The sequence below is a fragment of the Bactrocera oleae genome, chromosome 3, assembly GCF_042242935.1.
Source record: "Bactrocera oleae isolate idBacOlea1 chromosome 3, idBacOlea1, whole genome shotgun sequence".
Classification (NCBI taxonomy): Eukaryota; Metazoa; Arthropoda; class Insecta; order Diptera; family Tephritidae; genus Bactrocera; species Bactrocera oleae.
Genome location: NC_091537.1, coordinates 31,672,924 through 31,690,522, shown reverse-complemented (window position 1 = coordinate 31,690,522; position 17,599 = coordinate 31,672,924).

Sequence of the window (17,599 nt, the reverse complement as noted above, 5' to 3'; positions counted from 1 at the left end):
AATGGTGTTATATGGGAAAGATATGAGTTTTTAACCTAAAAGTGGGCGTGGAAACTGTCTAATTTTGAACGCGGTTCCTAAAAAGTCATCTTATACCATTCCAGAGATAAAATTTAATGTCTCTGGCGTGTTTAGTGCTTGATTTATCGCGCTTTTAGTAGTTTTTAACAGTACCGTTATATGGGGAGTGGGCGGAGTTGCCACCCGATTTCAACTATTTTCACACCGTCAATAGAAGTGCTAAAAACATTTGCTTCCAATGAATTTTGTTATTATAGCTTAAGCAGCTTAGGAGATATGCATGCTATTAGGGAGCGGGACCACGCCCACTTTAAAAAAATTTAACCGCAGATGGCCCTCTCTAATGTGATTCTAATAATACCAAATAGTAAAAAAGCCTTGTATCTTATTGTGGAGCTTAGTTATGGCAGTTTATTTGTTTTTGAATAATGGCTTTTTGTGGGCATGGCAGTGGTCCGATTATCCCATCTGCAATACCAACCGTTATACGTTACCAAGAAACATGTGTAAAAAGTTTCATAAAGATATCTCAATTTTTACTCAAGTTGCTTGCACAGACGGACAGACAGACAGTCACCCAGATTTCAACTCGTCTCTTCATTCTGATCACTTATATACATATACATAACCCTATATCTAACTCGATTAGTTTTAGGTGATACAAACAACCGTTAGGTGAACTAAACTATTATACTCTGTAGTAACATGTTGCGAAAGATTTAAACATCCAATATTCGAAGTAAAGTAAATATTCGTTAATAAATTACGATCAAATTTGGTATCTTTTTGACTTAGATCATTAACTTGGACTAAATTTTATTGCTATATATAACATAAACACCATATGAAATGTGATTAGAACTAATAGAAGTAATAAGGAATTTCATATAAAGGGCAATTTTATATAATTTTTTTTTATATAATTTCATATATAATGAGTAATATGAAATAAATTAAAATATTATTTTAACTCACTAATAGGTCATGTTGCCAGTTCTCCTTCTGAAGGGAACATCAGACAAATTCTTCAATTTCTGATTTTTAGCATCGTAGTAAGGCAGCAGCTTGTGGGCAACATGCAGATTTTCAGTGGTCAAATTCTACAATTTTTTTATTGAAACCATTCAAATTCATTTCATTCATTCATTTTATAAAGTTAATTTCGCACATTTGCCTAGGAATCCATATGAAAACCAAATGTGGTTGCCCAGGTGCAATAGCGCGGCGCAGAGTTATGAACGAATTAATTTGTTGTCGTTGTAATATGAAATACTTAGAAAATATGCCGCGAGTTCATAGTTCGAATTCTACGTTTTTTGTCACTTGCGCGAATGTTTAATTTTTTGCGAAAGACATATTGAGGGACATACATTTGTACATATATGTAAATACATTTGGACATGCGAATGAAGGAAGGCAATTTCAAGAATATTCATTTATAAATATATGAATATTTGAAGCAAGTAAACAACAATAGCTGTTTGAGTTCACAGATTAGACAAAATTGCTCAAATATCGTCTGCGGTGCTGCTTGTATAACACACTTACTTATTGCAACGTGAAATATTTTGCCTAAGTTCAAATCCTATCAGATATTTTTATATACTCTTTTTTATTTTTATAACCCTTTTTTATTAAATGATATTTTAACTATATTTTCATATTATTTCCCTCATTATTTATATATTCTTGTCAGAAGTCAATTATTTCCCTTTTTATTACAATACTTAAATTTTTGTTCATGCGCATACCAAATAAAATCTGCGCAAATATATGTATATACATTTTGCTTATAGAGGTGTAATTCGCTGCGTCGCCTGACAGGGTGGTGAAATTTTATTTTCGAACTTACGCGTTTTCGATGTTCCCTCATCGTAATTAACATTTTAGCACAGTTAACATGTTGCTTCTCTATTCATTAACATTCTCTACTCGGCATTTAAGTTTGTTTTTCATACAAAATTTTATACAAATTCTTTGATCTATTTTTTGAAATAAGCAAAAATTGGAGACGAACCAAAACGCGTCCAAGCAAAACAGTTATCAAAAATTAATAAAACATTTAAAATGGCTGAACTTGTTAGCATAAGTAAGGGATATGAATACCAACATAACGTAACAAAACAATCGAAAATTAAATACACGTAGCCCGCGAAAATTCAAAATTCGAGATACTTTTTAAACAAACCACGTATTGTTCAATCTACGAGAAATAACATGCCATTCCATATATTTTTGACCGATCAGGTGATTCAAATAAGCGGGAAAATCAATTAACCAGGGATCAAATAAGTGGGGGATACTGTATGATGCATACATAAATACTAGAGGAGTATTTAGCTTTGGTCGAAGTATTGATAGTCAACTGGCGAATATATGTAAAGGAACAAAAGTTTGAGCATACTGCATTTTCACTAAGTCAAAAAATGTGTCAGCCGAATAAAATGAATAACATCTTAGTACCACTAGCAAATGATGTAACCTTGGCATTCACTTGGACAGAAGGCTTACATGGAGAAAACATACGTATGGTATATCCAGCAAAATAATTAGCATTAAGAACAGCAAATTTAAACTGGCTTTTAAGGTGGTCATCCCATGTGATAGCTCAAAAAATCTTTTTTTTTCATAAATTGCTTTCTTAACATGTCTAGAATACGTTAGTAAAGTCATTTTTAAAAATTCGAAGAGGCAGCAATTAGAAGAAGGAGCTGTTCGGCTGTTCTTTAAGCGGACTTGAGGCTTGAAACGTGTTTTTCTCAAAACTGTGTTCTTAAAAATTTCCTCTATTGTATCTCAAAAACAATCAAAAATTCCCAAAAAAAAAAAACGCAAAATTTTTCTACCAAAAGTCCAATTTTTGGTATATTCATTTGATAATAGTCTATTCCGAACATTTAGCTTACAGATTAAACCGCCGCTAATTTTTTTTTGTATCAGATAAGCCAATCACCGCCGGAATCGTGGAGGAATTGCGACTACACAAAATTTTAGCTCAAAATTTATATTTATACTGTTGAAATATATGTTAATGAATGATTATAAACTGGTCGTAGAAAATAAATTCATAAAAATTCCCAAAAAAACAGGGCGTCACATGGGATGACTTCCTTAAATAAAATTTATAAACTTAACCTTGACAACAAAGTTCTGCTGTACAAAGCGGTGATAAAGCCGAATTATATGTATGGTATTCATCTGTGCAGAGCGATAACGGGTTCACCATGGTACTTTCGAAATGAAAACATTCACAAAGGTCTTGGTATTCCTATGGTAGGAGGAAGTAGGGGACAGCAGATAGAAATACGAACTTAAACTCCGGGAACATTCGAATCCATTAGCTAATATTTTGCTATAATCTTGTTATTAACCCGCTTAAAAAGAGGAACTCTACCAGCCTTATAAAGGGCAAAGTATCAAAGTAGGTTGTTAAGTTTTAAATAGATTTAAGATTTTATTACATGTTGTTAGCCTAAAAAATAACGGATACAATAAATAAAGAAATGTAAAAAAAATATTTATTGCTTTCCTGTTTCTAACGACATTCTCTGACGTAAGGCCATGTGATATTATTACCGGCTGGCTATCGACTCATATACTGGTATATTTACCCTATTTATATTGTTTCCTGCGTTGTTAGCTATCCTAGCCGCTTTCGTGACCATCTTCGAGCAATAAATTTTGGCTCCCACTCCAGTAGCCATTTTTGATCCATCTGTGTAGATGTTATAAGTTCCGCTGGCGAGTCGCATGCCCCTGCACCACCTCTTTTAGTGTGACTTGAAACCTTCTCTCCCAAATAAAGCGTGAGGGTATGTGGTCTATTTTATCCACCAACCCCTTGCTTTTTGAGCTGTGCCCGAAGGTTCCTACAGAGAACCCCTTTAAGGCCGCCAATCTTGCAGATGATATTGCTGCAGAGCATTCTACTGCAATGTCGATTGGTGATAGGTTGAGTGACGTTTCTAGTGCAGCTGTTAGAGTGGTTCTAAGCGGTCGCGTCATGCAGAGTAGAGCGAGTCGCTGTATCCGCACCATCGGTTTTCTGTATGGGATTTTGCTGACAGCGGTCCTTCACACCAAAGCACGGTTAAGCAAAAGCACCAAAGCATGAGGCCAGGGGATAGGCCTCATGTAGACCCTAGCATCTTCTTACATTCATATAGGGCAGCACTGGCCTTTTTCACTCTTTCCTCCACATTGAGTTTACGTATCAGTTTGCTATCCAAAATTACTCCCAGGTACTTAGTATGCTCCTTTACTGTTAATTCAACACTGTTAGCCTCGGGATTTCCATGGCGTAATTGTATACATCCTTGTAAAGTACTATATCTATCTTATCGGCATTTACCTCAAAATTGGCCGATACCGTCGATCGGTGTATGACCCTTAGAGCGATGTCCACCACGTTACTTATTGTATCTAGGAACTTCAACGTCATTAGTATAGCCGTATAGGCTATCAGTTCTATCTATCAAAACTCATTAGGTACAAGGGACCATAGGAGTGGTGACAATACACAACCTCCTCAGGAGTTCCTGTTTGCTCGCTAATTTGAGCAGTTTGGCTTCATTCGATTCCACATTTATCCTCCTGCAGCTCAGTAGTGCTTTTATCCATGCGATGATGGCAGGCTCTATCCGAGCTGCCTCCAGATTGTTAACGATTGCGTTTCTGGAGAAATTGTTGAATGCTCTAGTGCTCTTTCTATATTTATAATAATAATAATAATAACCCAACGATTACCCTCCTCCCGCCCAACCGACGCCAGGGGCGCAATCCGCATACGTGCGGAATTAGCCGAGTCAGAAAAGGCAAGAGAGTTTTTTTAATTGTTGAGATCTAAAACTGCTCAGCTACAGAAACAAAAATATCAACAGCTAAGATCTAAAGTTACAATATAATAAATTGTTACATTTTCATTTATTAAGAGAAAACAATAAAGTCTTTTTAATTTTGAAAAGTGAGTCAGATAAGTCAAATGTGCTGGAATGAGAATTAAAATCATGACATATACGGCGAAATGGCTCGTTTAGTTCAAAATTTGATCTACAGGATTTTAGCAGTAAAGGTCTAAACTGCCTCGAAAGGCGAACCGGGATATCAAATTTAATATCACACAGGAGAAAAGAACTTGCAAACAGTTCCATTCAAAAGTTTCACTAAGAATATTATGCCAAGCATTTCCCTACGACTAGAAAGTGTAGGTAGATTAATAAGTTTTACACGACTAGTGTATGGAGGTAGACTTACCCTAGAATCCCATCGGAAATGCGCTAAGTCGAAAAGTAAAAATTGTTTTTGAACCGACTCTAACTTGTCAGAATGGATTTGGTAGCTAGGGTTCCATACCACAGAGCCATATTCCAATATAGGTCTAACCAAAGTTGTATAAAGTGTTTTAGTAATATACGGATCTCTAAATTCTTTAGACCAACGTTTAACAAAACTGAGGACTGCTTTTGCTTTCAAGACCATGGTATCAATATGAAGACTGAAATTAAGGTTAGGGTCCATATTAACTCCCAAATCAACATAGTTAAAAACTTGCTCTAGAATATGGTGTTTTATTACATAAGAAGAGGGGTGCACAGACCTACGGGAAAAGCACATCGTCTTACATTTATTGAGATTCAATGGCAAATCATTTCTATCACACCATGCAACCAAATTTTTTAAGTCTGTTTGCAACAGACACCTTTCCTCAGTTGAAGTGTATGATTTAAAAAGCTTTACATCGTCAGCGTATAATAAAATTTTTGAGAATTCTATTACTGAAGAGATATCGTTAATAAACATTCAGAACAGAATCGGGCCAAGATGACTACCTTGCGGAACACCTGAAGAAACATTAATTGTATCTGAAGGTGTATCCTCAAATATCACTCGTTGTGTTCTATTATAAAGATAGGAAGATACCCATTGAAGGAATCTTGGCTGAAAGCCCAGCAGATCAAGTTTATGTATGAGAATCGAGATATTTACTTTATCGAAAGCTTTGCTAAAGTCTGTGTATATAACATCCGCATGCTTATGTTCCCTAAAACCCAATGATACATGGTTTACAAATTCAAGTAAGTTTGTTATAGTCGAATTCCCTTTACGAAATCCATGCTGAGATGAGGAAATTAACGGAGAAATCGAAAAGGTTATATGGTCAGTGATGATAGCTTCATAAAGTTTAGGTATAACTGATAGTTTTGCGATACCTCTATAGTTTTCAATGTTGGATCTAAATCCACTTTTATGCAAAGGGATTATAAATGACTGTTTCCATATTGAAGGAAATATACCGTATTTAAGAGAGGAATTAAATATCCTTGTCAAAGGCAAGTAAATATATTTGGCACTATTTTTTAGGAAGCATGAGGGTATCATGTCTGGGCCATAACTAAAAGATGGTTTTAACTTATTTAAATTAAATATGACGTCTTCTTCAGAAATAATTGGAGCGTTAATTAAAGTATTCGAACACAGCACTTGCTGATAAGAAAAAGTTTTGGAAGAATTATTACAGTAGTTTGACTTGAAAAATTCTGCAAACACATTGGATATAATATCATTGTCACTTGAAATGATAGATTTGTATTTCATTGCATAATACTCTTAATTAATTCATTTTTGTCGTGAATAAATCTTTATCGTGAACAAACAGCAGTGTAGAATTTGTCTGACAATTTAATGCATTGAATATTTGGTTTCAGTTCTATTTTACAGTTCCCAATTTCTAGCAATTGATCGGAATATATTTAATGGTTAATTAATTTGCAATGGCATACGCATATACATATGTATATGGTGAATCAAATCGTCTTAACACTTCAACATAAGAACGATTAATTCAACTTTTGTTAATCTTGAATTAAGGAAAACGAAGAATGGGCTATCTATCGGAAATAACAAGATAGTAGTAATTTCATCGTTGCCGTTTAAATCTTGAATTGTTATGTGCAATGCTTAGAGAATATTTGTAAGTCATTATGCACTCATTTCAAATTATGATTGAATTTTTTCTCAACACTGAAGCTATTCCGAAGATGTTTTATGTTACACGAGTTTGAGATATACACATTAAAACCTTTAATTCCAGCAAAAAATTTGCTGTTCTAATTTCATTTCGTTTCTATGATTCTAGCACATTTTCATTACAGTATGGTCAAAAGTTTACTTTTTCTAAAAGTTATTTTGTGTATTTTTGTATTCACAATGGATAAAAATCCTGATATATTTAAATTAGATAGTGATAACGAAGATTTTAATGAGCGTGCTCGATATGATTGATATGTTCTTTAATATTGTGGAACATACTTTTGTTCTATCATCAATACTCTTGTTCGGGTGGCACGCTTTGTGTTCTTGTTCGTAATAGCTCGCTGCTACCCTTTTCAGCATTCCTTTTCACTTTCAAATTTTTGGAATGGTTGCAAGATATGGTGTAGGAACCGCGTTCAAAATTAGACAGTGGGCGTGGCACAGCCCATTTTAGGTGAAAACCCATATCTTGGGATCTGCTTAACCGATTTCAACCAAATTCGGTGCATAACGTTCTATTCATAATTCTATGTTATATTGCGGCTAAATGGGACTACAACCACGCCTATTTCCCATATAACACCATTTTCAATTCCATCTGATTCTTTCACTTTCCACTATGCATATCAAGCAACAATGATTATATCGGGGTAAAACTTTGCGTGAATAATACGTTTAATGTATGCCACCTTGTGACCAAAAATTGTCTAAATCGAACCAAAACTGTTCAAGCCCCTAAGTACTAAATACGTGGACGCCAGTGCCTATAGTTGACCTTCTACCAAAAATATCAGCCAATCCACAAAGAAATCTCAAACGAGTATACCATTTGACTTTGCGAGAGTATAAAATGTTCGGTTACATCCGAACTTAGCCCTTCCTTACTTGTTTGTATGTAATATGCAAAACAATATGTATGCATAGAATAATAGAAATATTTTGAAAAATTGTAAATAAGGAGAAAATTAAGATATAGATTATGGAGTAAAGAAATTATGAATTTTTAATACTTAAAGATTAGGAAATTCCTGTTATAAATTTGGCCTTAAAAATATTAGTAGCGGATATACAAAACATACTGGTGGATTAGGGAATTCCCGTCTTAAGTATTTCTTTGAAACTATTAAGCAGGTAGGTATTATGCATATTGTTCTACAATATTCATGGTAATTCATTGCAAGCAAAATGTGTGACCAACATCTCAACATACAAATGAAATGCAACACTCTCTAAGTGTTGCGCAGTCGAACCGCACAAATATTTACGAAAATTTTGTGAAAAGGAATGTAGAAAAACTAGACTCGAGTTGTTGGACTCTTTTTGCCCGTGTGAATGCACAGAGCGACACCAAAAGAGAATTTGAAAAAAATGAGGGTCAAAGGGCCGTCTAAGCACACGTTTTAGGGTACTTTTTTACACCTTGGGTTACGTTACATAAGTTTTAGTAAGGATACCTACTCTTTTCTAGCAATAAATATAGCCTATACTTCTCAGGGTGTAGCATTCCAATGATTAGGAGATTTTTGAAATCGGCACGTTGGTTTTTGACTCTATGCATTGCAATATGCACACAAATCTTTCCTCTTTATAATAGTAGTGTAGATATGTAGGTATATCGGCGAATTTTTGTTAATAATATTAGTAATGACCGTATATATTGGTCAGTATCTAAGATATCTTAGCAAAATTAATATATTCGGTATACTATTCGATATACTATGGTTTAATGCCGAAAATATGTGAAGTTGGTCCACGAATTACCCAAACTCCCATATACTACATATAAAGATTTTCGTTATTCTATCAAATCTTATGCCGAGTATATCGGCCAGTGTTTGTGGTATATATTTATAAAATTGCTAAAGGTTTGCCAACTCCTGAATGTACAATATTTCTCCCGCTTTGATCGTTGCAAGTATATAAAATGTTCGGTTACACCCTAAGCTATGTATTTTTCCTACTAGTTTAAAATAAAGTTTTGTCAAGAGTATAAAATGTTTGGCTACGCCCGAACTTATCTCTTCCTTACTTGTTTAATATAAAGTTTTGCCACCACTTGAAGAAACTTCCCGAGGTTTGATTCGTGCCAGTTTGCCAAACCACTGGAGTACTTTGACCTTAATGAAAGTCAAAATATCAAAAAAACAATTAAGCGTCAACTAAAAATTTCATTCGGCTACTCCAACATACCTGGAGGTCATAAAGCTTAGTAACCATTATAAGTCGCAATCACGGTCAAAGACGACCAATTGACTAATAAACTGAATGTCACGAAACCACGTCCCTGATCTAACAAATGTAATTATATTGGTGAAACTATCAGCAGTTTCTTATAATGAAACACTCAGTTGTATGTGAGCTTTATGTTGTGATATCGCCACCACTAAGATCTTACAAAACAATATTTAAAACTGATGCAGTAATTTTAAAACTATTGTTCAATATTTTATATTGTATTATGACTAGTAAGATCCGACCACGCCCTGGTGTGACTAAAGTATACTTATTAAAATAAACTATTCAATACAGTGAAAATATTATTTATGAATATAGGCGAAATTCTTATTGCCGGTATAAGAATCCAAGAAATTGTACTCTTTATTTATATTTGTTTTGACCTTCAAAATTTATTATTTATTCATTAATTGAGAAATAAACTATTCTTTCTTTTCGGTTCAGTAGTTTAGGAGTTTACCCCAGACAAAACGTGACAGGTAATTTATATATATACTTATATAGAAGTATATGATGTACATTATTCTTAGAGAAGAATAAAATCTCGTATCATACCTCATGCTTTTGTTTTACTCCAAACAATTCACTTATCAGTCATATAAAATGGACATATTTTATGTTTTTTAATGTTTGCATTCAATGCATATATCTGCAAGGTATGTTCACATGCAGAGCGATAACAAAAGTTTTGAGCTATATCAGTGCACTAATAAGTTATCCTTTAGGCAATGAAATAAGCATCACTGAAATAATCATTATACTCTCAATATTTGATCTATCGTTTTCTAACAACAAAATTAACACTGCGCATGAGCCGCTCTTGCATTTATCTATTTTGGAGATTTTTCATTAAATCGTTTATGCTACATAGTCGTTTAGCTTTTTATACAAAGTACATGCCGGCGGGTTGATAATGAAAATCGCAAAAAGTCGCAAAAGCCAGATTACAATCCTTTCCCGTTTAGCTCTTTTACCTCTAAGTTAACATTGCGCATGAGTCACATTTTTGGTCGCTCATACATTTTGTGTAATGTACATATTTTTGATAATTTGCAAAAAACGAATCGGGTTGTTAATGAAAATGCTTGACAAGTTCGCCAACTCAAGGTGGTACTGCCAAGATAGTCCTGCTTACCTATCTTACCCTTGTAGCCTGATTGTAATGCTGAAGCAATCATTATTATACATGTATGTATATGAATACGAATATGTGGGATGCATATATTATTTTATTGTTGTTTATTAGTTATAGGTTGCCCTGCCTTAGGTCGTTTGCATTCAACAATATAATGCCGACATGATGTCGAGACGGTTATTATGACTCCTTTGCACTTGTATACTACGAATTAGTAGTCAACCTTTATTTAATCCAACAATATACGAAAAAATATTGACAGCATCCATTCTCCGAAATCGAACTAGTAGCGGTTCAAACGAGGACCATTTCGTTGATTTAAGGCCCCCACTCATTACATGGGTTTAAAAATATAAACAAATTCCAAAAAAAGTATAAGCATAACAACTTAGATGTATAAAATGACAAAAAATGATAGTTGTAAGCAAGGTACTCATACATGTAATGCTGAACGAATTACATTCATAATACTTGAAGAAAAAGTGAACATGTGGAGCAATAAAGCACAACAAGCAGTTATTTAACATTCTAAATTTGATAATCCTCGACGCTTGACCGCACCAATATTTCTTTAACCCAACCAAGCCCACGGCGATCTGGATAGGTCAGCTGCATGAAATTTATGAAAGTGTGTTTACTTGTGGTTAGAAACATATATACATATGTATATATGTATGGTATGTAACAGTGGGACAGTATAATTTATTTCTATCGAATTATTGTACATGTAAAATACATTTATTTACTTGTAATTTGTACAAAATTATTTAATTCATCAAAAAGGCTTCTGTATTTATTTTCAAAGCTGCCTACTAGGCGATAAATCTGAAGACTTTTAGTAATTACATCATTTTGCAATATCTGGAAGTAGTTCCACTTCGGAAACTGAAAATTAATATTTAAAGCGATATATTAGCTATGTGAAAATGAAGTTCTACCATTTCCTAAAACTAACTCCAATTCTATATACGTTTATAGTACATTCTGAATAATTTAATTCAACTCTACCTGTTACTCGTCGTATTACAAAATGGAATGTGGCAGAGTAACCATTAACGATATTTATGACTGCATCGAGGAGAAGGAGGAGAGGACATGATTTTGGACTAATATTTTCTCGAATGGTAACATTGTTTTTTCAGTCTAACTAAATATCGTCGAAGGTGTAGTGAAAAAGTTGTCGAAGTGTTGGAAAAACTTTAGAAGATTGATGTTTTCATTGAATATTGAATATTTTGTTGCCATATTGATGGTAATTTGTGTGGAATTCGTATCTTAATACATTTCTTTCAAAAATCTCAACAATATAAAATCCTCAACGATATTTTATTTCTCTAATATTTGCTTTCTGTTGTTTTGACTTTAAAGTAACTTTTATCTTAAACTATTTAAGCTTTTAAGTTGCAACCAAGAGTAACAATATGTGAAACAAATGTATTTTTCGTTATTTATAAAAAAGTTCAATACCAAAATAAGTTTGATGTTAACCATTGAAAACAACTAGGGAAGAGCTAAGTTCGGCTGTAACCGAATATTTCATACTCTTGCAACTTTCAAGGATCAAATTCGGGGGAATATCTTCAGGTGTTGGCAAAACTTCATATTAAAAAAAAAATGTTGCGAAAGAATTCAACATTGATTATTCAACCAAATCGTGAATGAATTACAATAAAATTTGAAATTTTATTAAGCTTTATTATATTAAGTCAGCGTAAATTATATTAAAATCATCCTCAAATGATATATATCTGACATAAACTTAACCGAAGAGGCTAAATTTAATATATTGAGATATTAGGGGTATGAGATTAAGACCAAGGCCTAGACCAACTCCAATTATGTTCAGCGGTTTGTTAGAATAATGGATTATTTTCATTAAACTAATGTAAATCCAATAGTATATATTCAGTTAATTTTGTTAAAATAAATTTCATATTGACCGATATATACGGTATAAGGCCAACCGGATATTTGAAACTCTTTTATTAAGTATATGGGAATCTCCCATCGACTCGATTTTTATCCATTTTTGGCATTACTACATATTATAAATAGAAACAGATGCCCTCTGAGTTTCATTAAGGTACTTCCCATACCAACCACAACAATATATAAGGAGTAAAGTCATCATAAAGAGTAAATCGATGTTATCCACTTTAGGCGCAGAGATGCTCCGTTTGGAAAAAACATGCACACTCAATTTAATTAAGATAACTCACATATTGGCCGTATATGGGGTATAAAGTCAGACGGAAGTTCGAAAGTCTTTCTATTAGGTATATGGGTTCTAAGGGAAATATTGACTCGATTCAAAAAATGTTTGACATAAAGACATATTATTATGCAGAAAGGATTATCTCCTAATTTGAATAATATATCTAACACATTGACCGATATTTTCGGTAGAACGTCAGCCATAGGCTCTGCGGTCCTCATATCCGGTATCTGAGGGCTTGAATAGTTATGGTCAGAATTCGACAATTTTTAAACCTGAGATGGTATACCATTAAAACAATATTCGTGCAAAGTTGTATCCCAATATATTAATTGGTGCTTAATTGATATGCTGTAAAGTGAAAATATCAGATGCAGTTTATATTGTGTTATACGGGAGGTAGGCGTGGATATATGTAGTTTCGCTCAAAAAGTGGGCCAAATTAAATACCGGCGACTATAAACCCTCTCATATCATTTCGGGTGTAACATTTTATGTCTCTGACGCCTTAAGTTATAAATTTATCGCACCTTAAGTAGTTTTTAACAAAACCGTTATATGAGGAGTGAACGGGGTTATTATCCGATTTCACCTATTTTCACGCTAACGCAAGAGATGTGGAAATGATTTGATTGAAAATTTGAATAATACTATTAAGCATGGTGGAGGCTGTGTTATGGTGTACGGTACAATAGGAGTAAAAGGGGTTCAGTGGTAGTAGTGGCGTCGGTAACCTTGTTTTGATCGCAGGAATTATGTAAAATGTCAATTAAAGTTAACTGTACAAATTTTTTAGTTGGTTTAGATGTTGAAACTTTTTGGATTTTTAACAAGTACGGAAGGCTATGTTCGGGTGTAACCGAACATTTAATGCTCTTTCCACTTGTAAGGATCAAACTCGACTAAATACCTTTATATTAAAAAAAATGCGAAAGAATTCAACATTATTCGACGAAATCCTGAATGGATTGCAATAAAATTTGATAATTTATTAAGTTATATTTTAGGTCATACACCTACTTAGTTTTATTAGTATGTTTTAGTTCAGCTAAAATTACAGGTTGGTTGAAAATTTCCTGCTCTTGAAATGAAAATATACTGTTTAATATTCAGAGTTGATTGTATTACCTTTCTGCAGGTAATCAATCAACAAAATTCCTTTTGCATCTTAAAAAACTGATGCCGTACTTTTTTTTGCTGATCGTTGTGACTTTACCTGCTTTGGAGCTGTACAACAAGTTTCAGTTCACTCTAATCGTTTTTGTTTCAATTTAGGATCATGGTGATAGATCCAAGTCTCATCCGTATTTATAAAACGACGCAATAAATCGGTTTTATTCACCAACCCAAAATTCAACGGTGCGTTTTGAAAGTGAGGACTCCTTATACACTTCTAACAATTGTTCATACATTTCCTTTGCTTTTAAACCTTTCAAAACAAAGAATCTAATCAATGCGCGGTATTCAATTTTTCCCATATTAAAAAAATACTCTAACACGTAAATTTCAATGGCTTGTAAACAAAGAATTAATTGACAGAATGACTTTTAACTTTGCATGTGTTCTCACGACAGATGTACCAACTTGAGCAAAAAAAAATTGAGAGCTAGGGGTAGTTTATTCACGATTTCTTCGAATAGTAAATGTTGAATTCTTTCGCAACTTTTTTTTGTGAATATAATGTATTGTCAGCACCTAAAGGAATTTCCTGGACCTTGAGTTTGTCGGGAAAAATATATAAAAACCACTTGAAATAAAACACTGCGATATTGATAAACAAATATAAATATTATATTGTTTTTTTATATACAATATTTTCAATTTTAAACTAATATACATATTTACCGAATGAATACAAAACTAATATATATGTAGATATAATGAGATTAAAACTAATATAATTTGTCTAGAAGAGCAGCATACAATTTTGGACGTTTCAAAATTCTGAATATGGGGGCTAAGCCAAGTTTTCGCCCGATTTTTTCAATAAAGATAAATTGTTACTAGAAAAACACTCTTTTTATATTTCATTAAAGCCCACATTGGCTGATATATGTATGTGGTATATAGGGTATATTATTATCAAAGAAACATTTTCCCTTAATTTCAATAACATATCTCATAGATTGACCAATATTTTCGGCAAAAATAGGTTTATATCTAAATTTTGTCTTTAGTTATGGCATTTTATAAATTTTCGATTATTTGTGTTTTGTGAGCATGGCAGTGGTCCGATTGCGCCTATCTACGAACTTGTCCTTACTTGCCTATGGAACACGTGTAGATAGTTTCATAACGATATCATAATTTTTACTCAAGTTATCGCTTTCGCGAACGGACGGACGGATGGAAGGACAATCTCTCGGAATTCAACTCGTATCGTCATCCTGATCATTTAATACATATATATAACTGCATATCTATCTTGATAAGTTTTACGTGATACAAACAACCGTTAGGTGAACTAAACTTTTATATTCTGTAGTAACATGTTGCAATAGTAGAATAAATAAGGATGAAAAGTGTTCGCGATATCTTAATAATTTTTACACTCCAAAAAGTTCGCAATTTTTTGGAAAGATGTGTTTCTCCAATGACGTCAAACTTTCATCCGTTTGTAATGGAAAAAATCAGCTATTGACTCCCCTATTGACTCATCACGAATATATTTTTGTGTCAGAGCTTCTATTGTTCTGCCAGAGCTTCCACTATGGTCTCGTTTTGTACAAATTGAGTTTCTGAAACAAATAAAACTGAACTAAAGAATCATAATAATAATAATTCATTTATTCAATATATCTCAATTTCAAATTTGGTTTGCGGAGACGAGTTAGAACAACATTTTTAAAATATGGGCGATTGTCGATTAACACTAGCACCGATAATCTGAACTGTCTTATAGTTGTATTATAAAGCAACCGATTCTAGCTTTACTTGACAGCTCGTACTTTAACAACGAAGCGAAGATATGTAATGATATTTAGTATTTCCAGCATTGTTATTTTCGTCTTGATAAAATCAGTAAACTATCTAAATCACCCGATTGAAAAATAGTAGAAATAAGTAATAACAAGTAAGAAATATAAGTTCGCGTGTAACCAAACATTTTATACTGTCGCAATTTGCTTAGATCAAAATCAGGGGATCGTCTCAGGTGTTGGCAAAATAGGCCCTGGACTCACTTAGTTGCATTACTACATTTTGCTTTGTGTCATATTAAAATCAACCTCAAATGAGATACATATACCTATGTATGTGATATTAACTCAACCAAGAGGCTCAGTTTAATATATTGCCACTTAGTCGGTGAGCTGCAGCATAGGTAATATTTGTAGTTTAAGTTTTAATGAAAAAATGTAAAATCCTAACTGTCATACAGTTCACCAATTTTAAATAATTTCTTTGTCTTTGGCAATATGTTCAAATATCCTTCGACAATGCCGAGACAATACAAAACATAACATAATATAATATCTATGCAATACAATGTAATACACATGCACATGCATGACAAACAATATACACATTTAGGTAGATAAGATAGATCTTAAAAATCGTATATAAGCAATAAAGATACTGAAATAAAATCAGACTGAAATAGTTCTCATTAAATAACGGTGTCCCCCACCAGAGGTAAGATAATATTGTACAGCTCGTTCTTTAGAGGGAAACATCAAACAAATAACCGGAAATGAGTAAATTAATAATATAAGTTTTACATCAAGGTCTAGACCAATTTCATTAATATTCAGTCCTATGCCTCTTTATTTTTAAAACAACTTGTCCATCTAATTTCATTGAAATATCACACATATTGACAGGAAGTCTGTAATCCCTATATCATTATACTCGAGAAGATATTTCCACGTGAAGATGATTTACACACTGACGCACATACTTATATCACAGGCATAAAGTTTGCTAGAGCAACGAAAACGTATGGTATATCCATTATTATACGTTTACTTAATTTTCCTATACATATATGTATGTATATATCTTACTACAGCAAAATGAAATTACAAATTCTTATATTGGGTATATAGGGGCTATTGGAAGTATTTTTTTTAAGTTTTTATCCAATTTTGGGATTACGACATATTATTTCCAGCTCTATGAGTTTGATTAAAAAACCTCACAAAATGACCAAAATATAAGATATAAAGTCAACCTGATGACTGAAAATCTTTATGTTAGGTATATGGGGCTAGGGGAAGTATTCACTCCATTTTATCTATTTTGCCACAACTCTGAATTTCAATGAAGACAACACGCATATTCATGGATCCAAATCAAATGTTAAAAGACAAAACAATTTATAAATAAAAATCTTTATATTTCTATGTGTTTAAAATTAATAAACATTATTATAGTTTAAAGTAAAATGCCAAATGGAAAATATATTTATTTTCACATTGACAAATACTTGTATCATTCATCATCCAATTTAAACCAATGCAATGAAGTTTTCGCCTTTATTCGTTAATTATAATTTCACTGCATTGAATCGTTTATTATCTTAGTATTTAGTGTATACCATAGACGCATTATTATATGTATGTATGTATATAAAGTTACAAAATTAGAGTATTGGATAACTTAGATCATAGAATATATATGTGTATGGAAAATAGTAAGCAGATATGTATGTTTTTGCAGTTATTGTACGAGTTACGAATGTTAAAAGATAAATCGAAAAAGAAAAATAGAAGTCAATGCGTGACTTGTGAGAAAACGTGCGAGCAACGCATTAATGAATAATGGATCAAAGCAAAGTTACAAAAATCCTATGCCAAAGAAGCAAGCAAAAAATCATTAAGTACAGATGCTGCCATTGAACTTTAAACTTTTTGAGCGTATGGCGCCAACAACGGTGTCAAGGATGACATGATGCGAGACTCTCTCATTTTCGCTGATTTTTCTGTTATTCTCTTTCCCTGATTTTTAAAATCAGGGAATTT